The sequence below is a fragment of the Gallinula chloropus genome (assembly GCF_964237585.1).
Source record: "Gallinula chloropus genome assembly, chromosome: 1".
NCBI classification, from domain to species: domain Eukaryota; kingdom Metazoa; phylum Chordata; class Aves; order Gruiformes; family Rallidae; genus Gallinula; species Gallinula chloropus.
Genome location: NC_140085.1, coordinates 191,914,716 through 191,925,350, shown reverse-complemented (window position 1 = coordinate 191,925,350; position 10,635 = coordinate 191,914,716). Strand labels below are relative to the sequence as shown.

The 10,635-nt window shown below is 46.5% G+C and overlaps 1 protein-coding gene across 1 annotated transcript in view; it reads left to right on the top strand.

Annotated features, from left to right (window-relative positions):
* Window positions 1-1,096: 1,096 nt before the first annotated feature.
* The window catches only part of PAK1 (p21 (RAC1) activated kinase 1), a gene marked incomplete at its 3' end in the record, with an annotated part of 84,123 nt that continues 74,584 nt past the window's right edge, over window positions 1,097-10,635 (top strand). Inside the window, exon 1 of the mRNA XM_084261055.1 lies at window positions 1,097-1,187. The remainder of the gene's footprint in view (window positions 1,188-10,635) is intronic.

Here is a 10,635-nt window from a genome sequence, read left to right as displayed (position 1 = left end):
TGTGGTTGGACTTGAAGATCTGAAGGGTCTCTTCCAACCCAGGTGATTCTATGATTCTATATCAGTGTAAGAGGAAAGGGCAAGACTCTGGTAGTGCTGTCTTCATCAGTCGTATGAAGACAGTACATACATCAGTACAGAAAGCAGGTCTGAAGTGGTGACCTGTATTACTTGCTTCCCATTTTGGCTGTACCTACCTGCTTCACTCTACAGCTTCCTATGTATGCCTAGACACCGTGTTCCAAGAACACAACCTCACCGTGCCCACGCTGTGCTCTTGAGAGCGGTGCAGCTGTACGTCTGTGAGACCAAATCCCTCTTCTTTCTCCCTCTCAGCACATCACAAGCGCCGAGTAGGAAACTCCCGTTAAGCAGGGGGACAAGTTTTCAGCGAGCTTTGGATCACAGGGAAGAGCAAACGCCCGCAGCCCGGCAATACAAGACGGCAATACAGACGGCTCGTCTCGGCTTGGTGCAACCCAGGAGCAGGGCAGAGCTGGCTTTATTCTTGCCTTTTTTGGATCTGCACGCACGCAGTCCCTGCCCGATGGAGCCGGCTCTGCGATAGCCCAGCGCGATACGAACAGCAGCAGAAGTCGCTACGGCGTCGCGTACCGAAGGTATAACTACCGGTCACCCGCCCCGCGCCCGGGTGATGATGGCGTGATCGCGGAAGACTCTCCCGTCCCAGGCAAACGCCGCTCCTTTCTCAGCCCTTCAAAGGTGCCGGGCTCCGGGCAGCGAGCTGCAGCTGCGGCGAGGCTGTGTGTAGCGCAGCTCACGGATTCCCGAGGCAGAGCAGAGGCGAAGCAAGCTCCGAGCTCCGGGTCTGCTGCACCGGGAAGGTACCACCCCCTCCCCCCCAACCCCCCCCCCCCCCCAAACTTTCCACCCCGGGCCACTCGGCTGCGATGCTGCGCTCCGGCAGAGGCTCTCTCCCCGTTCCCCGCCTCCCCGTCCCCCCCCTCCGCCGCCCCATTCCCCTGCCCCGCCGTGCCCGGCTGCCCACCTTGGCGGCAGGGGGGCGGCGGGGCGGGCCCCCCCGGAGCCAATGGCAGCGGCAAGGCGGGGAGGGTGAGGGGAGGCGGTGCCGGGCCGACAATAGGGGCTGCTGGAGAGCGGCGTGGGGAGCGGGCTGGGCGGCCAGCCGGGCGGAGAGCCGGGCAGCACCTTGCAGCGGGTAGAAGGTGGGTCCTAACGTGCCGGGGAAGGGGATTTCCTCGCTTGTTGTTTGTAGCCGGGAAGTTTGCAAAGCGGTAGAGAGGCCGGGTTGGGGGTGGGGGGTTGTTTTAGGTTGGTTTGGGGGGTTTTTTTAGGTTGGTTTGGGGGGTTTTTTTCGCCTTCTTTTTTTTAAATTTTCTTTTAGGAGCCGGGTACCGAGTGCCTCTCCCTCCCACTGCCTCCCCGGCTCGCTCATTTAACAAAGGGAGTTGTCTTCAGCCCTCGGGCTTTGCGAGCGGGGAGCCTTTCGGGGCCGCATGCTTGGGGGTCCCGGGGCAGAGCTTGGGGTGGGAATCGGGGCTCAGCACAGAGTTTGTACTGAGCACCCCCTGCCCTGGCTTCGGCTGGAGGGGCGAGCGCTTTGGGCAAACACAAAGAATTGAAGAGCTGGACCCTCGCTGGGCGATGGGGTGATGCAGCCCCGGGCTTTGTGTGGCTGGTGCGAAAGGATGGAGAGGTGGGAACGTGTCTATTAACGCCCCCCCTCCTTACCGATCCCCCTTCCCCAACCCCCATCCGCCGCCCGCGTGTGTATGAAACCATGGCTTTTTGCTGTTAAAGTACTTAGAAGCAAAGCTGAACTTAGGGTCGGTGTATAAATCGCTTGGAAGGTGTCTAGTTCAGCCCCCTTCTCAAAGCAGGGGCTTCTGCCTGGGCAGCGGGTAGCACTGAAGGGACATCGAGAGAAGGGTGGCCCCTCTGGGTGCTCTTGAACGCTCTTGGGAACCCGAAGGAGATGCAGCATCGGCAGGACGAGCCCTGAGAGGCAGTAGCGCTTCTTTCTTCCACTCTGCACGGACATGTCCCAATCCACAGCTCTCCCATGCCTGCAACCCCCATTCTTGCTGCTTTTGTTATCCAGCGGCTTTAAAATTCATGATTTTGGGGAATAGCTGGCTCCATCCGTGTGCGTGTCATGGTGCATCTGCCCCTGCTGAGCATTACTTGATCCTTATTCCGACATTACCTCCAGAAGTGTTTCCTCAGGAGCAGGAATTTTAAATAGATGTCAAAACCTGGCTCTTTGCTGTAGACCTGTTACAAGCTGTGAGGCATGTACTTTATGTGGTGATCAAGTGTGAGATACAGAGATATATATATATATGTAAGAACAACTGTGAAAGTTGTTTAGATAGCCAAGGCTTTCAAAGTGAAAGCAGGTATTGTAGTTGGGTGAAATGGCTGTGTCTTGCAGACGGAAGAGTGTTTGTTCTCTTTGCTTGCAATTTCTCTTTGTACAGTGACTCATGGATGCCTTTCACTGAACTACCTCCCCCTTCTCCATACCTGGAGTTTCCTGGTGTTGCACACATTACCCGGCAAAGCTGAGAGCATCTTCCCATCTGCTGTTCTAACATCTTAGTGTGGGTATGTTAACCATACTCACAGGTTTTTAGGATAAGGCTGGAAAAACTCCTTGTGGAATAGTTTGTGTGTCCCTTGCTTTTCCCTGTTCATTTTCAAGTCAGAAGAGTAAAGCTCATCTGCCCCAGAAAACAGAAGGTATGGTGGAAGCTTAAGTAAAACTATCAAACGATGGATTGCCATGGGACAGAATTAGTTCTTAGCTGTGCTGTATAACAAAGTTGGAGTTTAAGACTGGAGGCTGATGAGCTGGGTGGGTATTTAATCTTTCTGAGTCCTGTGGGGAGGGACTGGCTGCTTTAAATGGGACGATATAGCTAGTGTTCTTTGACTTGGAAATGAAAGCCAAAAATAAAATTGGAGAGGAAAATGCTCCTGTGGAATGACAGCAGGAGTGCTTTGACTGCTTTTAGGGAATATTATGTGCTCTGGATGTTACTCAGTAAAAAAAGAGTAGGGAGGTGTAAGGCTTCTGGTTCATGCATTTCCTTGCATCACAGGGGTATTAGAAGAAATGTGTGATGAGTCCAGCATAACTTCCACAAGTGAAAATTCATTGCCTGTTTAGTGTGTTTCTGACTGCCTTGCTTGTACCAGATTAAAAACCAATGCTAGCTCTTTTTTCCCTGAGAGGTCAAAGAACTGTTTGATTACTGCTGATTCTTGTCTACACTTTTCCAGGTCTGTGTAGACCTTTTCTTTCAGCTTTGTCTACAAGTGCATGATTTTATTTTTTAATTATTTTATTTTTTTAATGTGAGTGAGCTGCAGTGTGGCTTCTTTCCTTCTGTCTCCCTTTTTGAGCACCTGTCTTGCTTCCTAGATGTGGGAAGTTCTGTAATTTCAAAAAGTAGTTGTCATGGTCCAGTTCCCTTATGCTCTTAGGAGAGTACAGAACCACCTAGATCTGAAACAGACTTTTCTCATAGCAGAAATGATCCAGAACTCCACCCTTAAAGTGATCTGGGTTGAGAATTCATCCTGTCAACAGCAGATAACAGAAGCAAACAGGCTTCATAAAGGATCTGAAAAACAACTGCTCTTTGTGAGGAGGTACAAGAAACACACTGAAACCAGGCAACTAAAAACAGAAGTCACAGTTGATCGTTGTCCCTTTGACAGGTACAAGAATACATCTTGTTGGAATTTTACCTCTCTGGGAAGGCAGAAGAATATTGTGGGCTAGGATCATATTGTGTGAAAGAGCCTTTTTCTAAGGCTGGCAAGGAGCTGAACTTATTTTCTCAGACCAATGTCTTGGTCTGTATAGGAGTTGGGGAGAGTGTAGTCATGTTCTCCTTGATACTGAAGGCTTGCTCTTACAGAGAAAATAATGTGTAGTGTGTGATTCTTCTTATGTACTTGGGTGGTCCTCACCTGGGAAGATCTGCTTTGCACCTCTGTTGCTAGAGCTGGGTCCATTCCCTTTGGTGCCAGCAGAACTGGGAGCGTTGGCAGATGCTCGCTCATGTGGCACGTAAGTCACTGTGATCAGTTCTTCCCTTCTGAGCACAAGGCATGTGATGCTCTTTAGGAATGAATAGCTTAAACGTGTCTGACACTGCTTGTGCTAACCAGGCTTTTACTCAAACTCAAGCCCAAGCTTGAAATCCCTGAACTCAGATGTGGCTGTGCACAACCCGTGTAGATGTGGATGTTATGGCTGGCTGAGGGTGTAACCCTCAGTGCTGCAACCCGTGATGACTGCTCCTGGCTCGGTGCAGGGGAGGAAGCTTGCTTTGGTCTTGTGCTGCCTCAGAGCAGTAGATGAGTTTTAGTGTCCTTCCGTGCTCTGTCTTCTTCTCAGCATGTGGCAGTGGGGTGCATGTCACCGTTTTGGGGCCCTTCATGGGATTCACTTGATGCAAACAGAGATGCTCAGAGCTGAACGAGTCTTCTCAGGCTCCCTGTATCATAACTAAATGCCTTTTTAGGATGTGATGCATCCTGTCCTCCAGTAGGCATGTTAAAATAGGTCACACTCAAAAAATGCTGATTCCTCTTTGTGGTCACCCAGGTCTCCTTCCTCTCCCATGTGTTGCGTGGTGCACGGCAGCGGGTGGCTGGGAGGGGTTTCCTTGACTCCCTCTCGCTGTGGGGATGCAGGCAAGCAGCGCTGCCATCAAATCCACTGGCAGAAGCACTGTAGTAGCACAGCTTTCACGAGTCCCTTTTGTTTCAGCACTTGCTTGATGGGGTGGGGGAAGGGGAAACAAAACAGTCATCTGATTAAGTGCATTTCCAGGGAAATTTGAAGAAAAAGTGGAATTTCTGGCTTATGGACCTTCTGGTTTATAAACTTCTGGTACATTCTCAAGGCTGTGGAATAGCTGTTCACACAGGCAATCCAAGCGTTCTGGCTTCCAGTTGTGTAGCTAATGATGGCCTTTGTCTGTCTTTTGTGTCAGATCTGAGATGCAGGTTAAACAATAACTTTCCTTCCCTGTTTTCCTTCCTTCTTGCTCTCTGTGCTCTTTGGACCTGCTATATAGCTCCTTTATTTCACCCATAAGCTGATATAACTGTCTTAAATTCATTCTGTTTCCTACTTCCTGTCTAGAACCAGTCAAGTAAGGTGGTGGCAGATTGGGCACCCTTTTATCATTTTAGACTTTAAAAAGGTTAACGGTACAGAAGAAAAAGGTCCTGATTTGGGAAAACCAGGTCAAATCAGAGCACTGCAGAAGGAACAACCAAATGTACTTTCTGAAAAGAAGTAATTTCTACTGTAGACTTTTGTGATCCCAATTACCAAGTGAGGAGGCAATGTGAGTAATGTACTGTGACTGCCTTGAAGCTTATGGCACCTAGTTGTGAGCATCTCCTTGATCTAGGTGGGTCTGGAAGTGTGGCGCTATGAAATACTCAAGTGGCAAGTGGGTGTAATGCCTTGTTTCATGCCTTTTGTTCTCTTCTTTTTTCCATAAAGTCAGTCCATACCTGTAATCTAAATGGAGAATAAGTGAGGGAAATTAATTACTATTCATATTGTGTGTATTTTTGGGGCAGGAGTCATCCAAGTTTACCTTAAGGCATTGTCTCCTGCCCTTATGAGTTTGATGCACGTAGTTACAGTGTGTCTGCATGGTTTATGGGTGATGACATGTGATGACTTTACAGATGGCAGCAGAGAAGCAAAATCAAATACTAAAGGTCAAGATACAGTTTGACAGACTGGCTTGCTAAGGTGTCACAGCACCACTTTGGCACTTGGAGTTACTTTCTCCAAGCATCAGTAGGGCTTTGAACTGTCTATTCTCTTAAGGACTGGAAGTGGCACAAAATAGGTGATGCCTCTTAGGAGACAAAGTTCATTTCTCAGAGCTCATGTCCTACTTGGGAATAGGAGCTGGAGAGAGAAGTATTGTTATTTGAAGTGCTGGCTTGCTTCATGTGTGTTTTCACTTCACATACATGTAGAAAGCTTAGTGTAATGTGAAATACCTTCTCACTTTAGCATGAAGAATTTCCAATAGAAATTGTTTTCTGCACCTACATGTTCCCAAAAGCATGTTCTCTGCTGAGCTTAAGACATGAGTGGTTTGGCCACTTAACCCAAACTACTCTGTAGAAAGAGTTAAGTGAATCCTTTTGTAAAACTTGGATTTAATGTCCCCAGCTACCTGTGAGTGAACATTGTGCAGTTTCACCAACAAGTTCGACCTAGAGGCTTCGTGCCAGGATGAAGCTATCATTTGCCTTTAGTAGGTATTTCAAGAATGTTTCACTTCAGTTGTGCTTTTAAGAGGCTAGAAGTCACAGCTGAATGTAAAATTCATGTGCCTCTGTGGTTCAGACTTGTATGGGGTGAAGGAAGCAGAGAAACAGGAGGGAAATCAGCTTTTTAAAAGAGCAGACAATGGCAGGACAAGGGGGATGGATTGAAGCTAAAGGAGGGAAGGTTCAGATGAGATATGAGGGGGAAGCTCTTTACAGAGAGAGTAGTAAGGGGCTGAAACAGGCTGCCCAGAGAGGTGGTGGATGCTGCATCCCTGGGAGTGTTCAAGGCCAGGTTGGATGGGGCCCTGGGCAACCTTGTGTAGCTCCAGGCCTGGAGGTTGGTGGCCCTGCCTGTGTCAGGGGGGTTGGAACTGTGTGATCCTTGGGGTCCTTTCCAACCCAGACCATTCTGTGATTCTCTGAAGGAAAAGCTGATTTCCTTCAGCAGCAGCAGGGAAGAATATTCCAACCCCCTTTTCCCAACCCTGTCTGCACTGCTGGAGCCATTGGGTTCATTTCTGCTCAAGGCCCTGCTCCAGCCTGTGTGTTTCAGGCTGTTACCCCTCTTTCTAACCCCAGTGGGTATTGAGGTGGGGTGGGAAGTGAGGCCAGGCTCACAATGCATCCTTTGCTTTTCTAGTATATTAAACTACTCACCTGAGTCTGAGCTGTGGTGTCCCTCCATAACAGAAGGGAGATTTAGCAGTCAGGTAACAGCTGCAAGGCAAGGGTGTGCGTGGTGCAGAAAGGAGCCAGCAGCAAATGGACACATCAGAATTTGAAATGCAATATTGATTAGCTCATTAAAATTAATAAGACACTCAATTATAAAAGTCCCATTACATTCTGCAGTTCTGGAAATAGAACAGTTTCTGTGTCCCCATCCTTTCAGAATTGCCTCACTCAAGACAAATGTTATTTTCCTTTGCAAACCACAGAATGTGTTAAGACTTAGTGGAGCCCAAATTTGTTTTATTTAGTAAAATTTTATTTATTTTTTAATGGGACATTGTTTTTACTAGACTAGAAAACTCTCAATTAAAGCAACTTTTTAGTCATCCAAATTACTGTATAATTGGACTAATGTTGCTGTACTTAAGGTAAAAAATAATAAGGCAGATAGCCAGATACTGGCTAATTTTTAGCAAATGTAAGTAATCTGTTTGAAAACAAAGCACTTAAAGGGGAAACTTTTTGATTCAAGCTTGGTAACTCAAAGAACAAGGTTCTGAAAGGTGGTGGTGGTTCGTAAAAAGGCAAAGTGCCACATTTTCCCAAGTTCTTCAGGAACATGCATATGGCATCCATAATAGAGAAATGCCATTTTCAGGCTATAGTTCTAATTGCCTTGTGGAACCTTAAATGACTTAGACCTTTGGATTTCCCACCTGAATCTCTCTGCTTTACAAAGTATTGCATGTTGTTAAATAGTATCTTTAATAAAGGATTTGCTTGAGAAGGTTTGAGCTGCTTGACTCACCCTTACTGAGATCAGAAATCGCTCTAGGAGTACTCAGTTTCCAGTCAGGAGGGAGGCTGGAGGAACATAAAGACGTGAAACAAAGACCCTGGAATGACTGTTAAATGGATGGCACTTCTCATGGATGTGGTCAGTGCTAATGCTTTTTTTTCTACAGAAACTTGGTTGAATTTTCTTGCCACACTGCCCGGGAGAGTTAACTCTCCTGTTTAACCACACATGCTAACCACAAACTTACAGTTCACATCCTGTTTTGCCCTGCCATGGTGCTCACCTTCAGTCCCACTTTGGGATAAGATGCAAGTTCTGTTTCATTGTTGCTTCTCTGGCCTTGTGATCGCAGCAGGTTGCAGTTGAGAACAGAAAAGCTTTGGGAGCTGAACTCAAAAAGAAATAAATTGCCCTTTATTTTACCCAGGAGCTTTCCGATATTCAGAGTAATTGGTAAAGTTCTTTGGTAAAGTGCATGCCTGTTGTGGGGGTGTCTTAAGGTGTTTGATGCTTGATGTTAAGCTCCAAGATTCTGGAGATGTGAAAGCTATGCAAAAATCTGTGCCATGTAGAAGAGACTTCTCCCACTCCTCCTATCTGGGGAGAGAAATGACAGAATTTGATCCAAGTGTGCCTTGAAGACTTAAATAGTGAGACTTATGCACATGGAGGCTTTGGTTTGAGCCTCCAGTTCTTAATATGGATTTCTTTTTTCTTTTTTTTTTTTTTTTGGGGGGGGGGGGGGGGAGTGATGGTATCTCCTGCATCTTAACAGTAAGTTATTAATATTAGAACTTATTTCAGTGATTTTGGAGAATTCATCACTAGTAGCCTTTCAGAGAAAGCCAGAGAAGTTGCAAGGGGAGGAAGGAGAGGGAGGTGCAGCATTAGTGCCAAGTATTGTAGCACAGTTGTGTTGTTCTAATAAAAAAACCCCAAATTTATCTTTTAATTTCTTCCTCATCAGATTTCTAGTTGTTGCATCAGCCTGTATGTCTTGGTAATAAGGTGTCTGGTAAAAATTGCAGTCTCTTACATTTGTGTGTCTTGTAAAGTTTTCTTGTACATGATTTTGACTCCCTTGGTAGCAAAGAGAATGCTGAAAAATGCTGTACCAAATTCACAAAAAGCAGCAGGAATCTCAGCCACTGCCAGACCAACACCACAGCAGTCTGAAAGAGTTAGACTAGAACAACATTTCCAGGCTGGCTTTAGTCCCCTGCTTATGTTCCTCGACTGGATTTTGAAGACTAAGAACAAAACTGAAACTATGCTGTCGTGATGAAGCTGTTGCCTCCAGTGTCAGACTAAGTGTCTCTCTCTCTCTCCATATCTGGGAGCCCTGACACTCATACTGAGCTTCTCTTGCAGCTTGTGTGTGGGAACTGCCTTTTGTATTCTTCCTGTTTGATTGGTTTCTTTTCTCCATCTCTTAGTGCTTTGCTTCTTTGGTTGTTTTTTTCTTTTGCCTTGCCACAGAAACATTGCTCATTTGCATCTCTTTTTACTTTCCCTGGCTGCCCTTCAGATTGATGAGAAACAAAGCCCTCATACATCTATGGTCCTGAAGAAAACAGGCAAACGCAGATGAGCAGCAGGGAAGTCAAATATTTTGTCCTCCACATGCCCAGTGAGAAGCAGCATCCTCAAGACTTGGGAGAAGGATGAAGATAGGGGATAGTGGAGGAAACCTTAGACTCCTTGCATTCCTCTATCAGGTGTTTTGGCTGATGGGTTATCTGGAGATATTTAAATGTGTAGATTTCATCTGGAAAGGCTGAGGAGGTGATGGTGGGGTGGGAATGGCAAAAAGCAGAACTTTCTTCAAGAAATAAAAGCTAAAAAAAAATTCAGATTTCTTCTGGGCTCTCCTGAAAGCCAGCAAGTAGAACACAACCAGTTTATCTTCCTGTGTAGGCTGTCTCTAAGTGCAGGCAGACAGTCATAGGCGGTGTTTGCATTCTAGGTTCAATAAAGGCATGTCCTTCAGTTAGAAAAGGCAAAACACTGTCATGTGTTAGGATTCAAATACAGTATCTAAATGCCTCAATGACTTGTCATCAAATGACTCACTGCACTGTCATAGTAGGACTTCTGGCTTGCACATGAAAGTTATACTTGCTGGCACAGCGTTCTCCCAGCTCATATTAACAGCCTTCCCCGCCCCCCAAAGAACCCCCCCCCCCCATGTCTCCAGTTTACTCAGGGTGAAGTGGGGGATGATTGGGGCAGAAGAAGGCAACATGGGGATGTTAAGGGATCAGAAGTTTCTGCCCTTCCTTGTAGACTTCCAAGCTCAAGCTATTTCATTCGAGCTGTGTCTCTCTGAAATGAGCCCTAGAGCTGGAAAAGAAAAACATTCAGAAGTGATGAGCTGGCCATAAGAACTTAGTCATTTACTTGGTCTGGCCAGCAATGTCTTCTTTTAAAGTTACTGGCTACTTTAAAAAACAAAAGCTGTCATGATCTCAGTGTGACTTCCTCCATCTCCCACAGCCGATTAGGGGATTGCCAGCATCATGTTGGGTTGTTTTCTCTGCTTAATTCACATCATCAATTTTATTTTATTTTTGCTTTTTTTTTGAAGAGCAAATCCTTTCTAATACTAGGTACATCCTGCAAGAGCCCTTCCTGCCTTCTGATCCAGCACTTATTCATCCTGGGACCTAGTCCAAACGCCACCAGCAGTGCTTGTGTGGGCTTTTTTTGGTCTGTTTCAAAGAGGTTTGATCACATGTTGACGTGCAGCAGCATTAAATGCGCTGGGTGCAGCTCAGGAGGCAACAGTCATGGAGGTTAAAACAATCTCACCTGACCAACCTGGCTTTCAGCATCACACCTATTTCTGTCATCAAGCT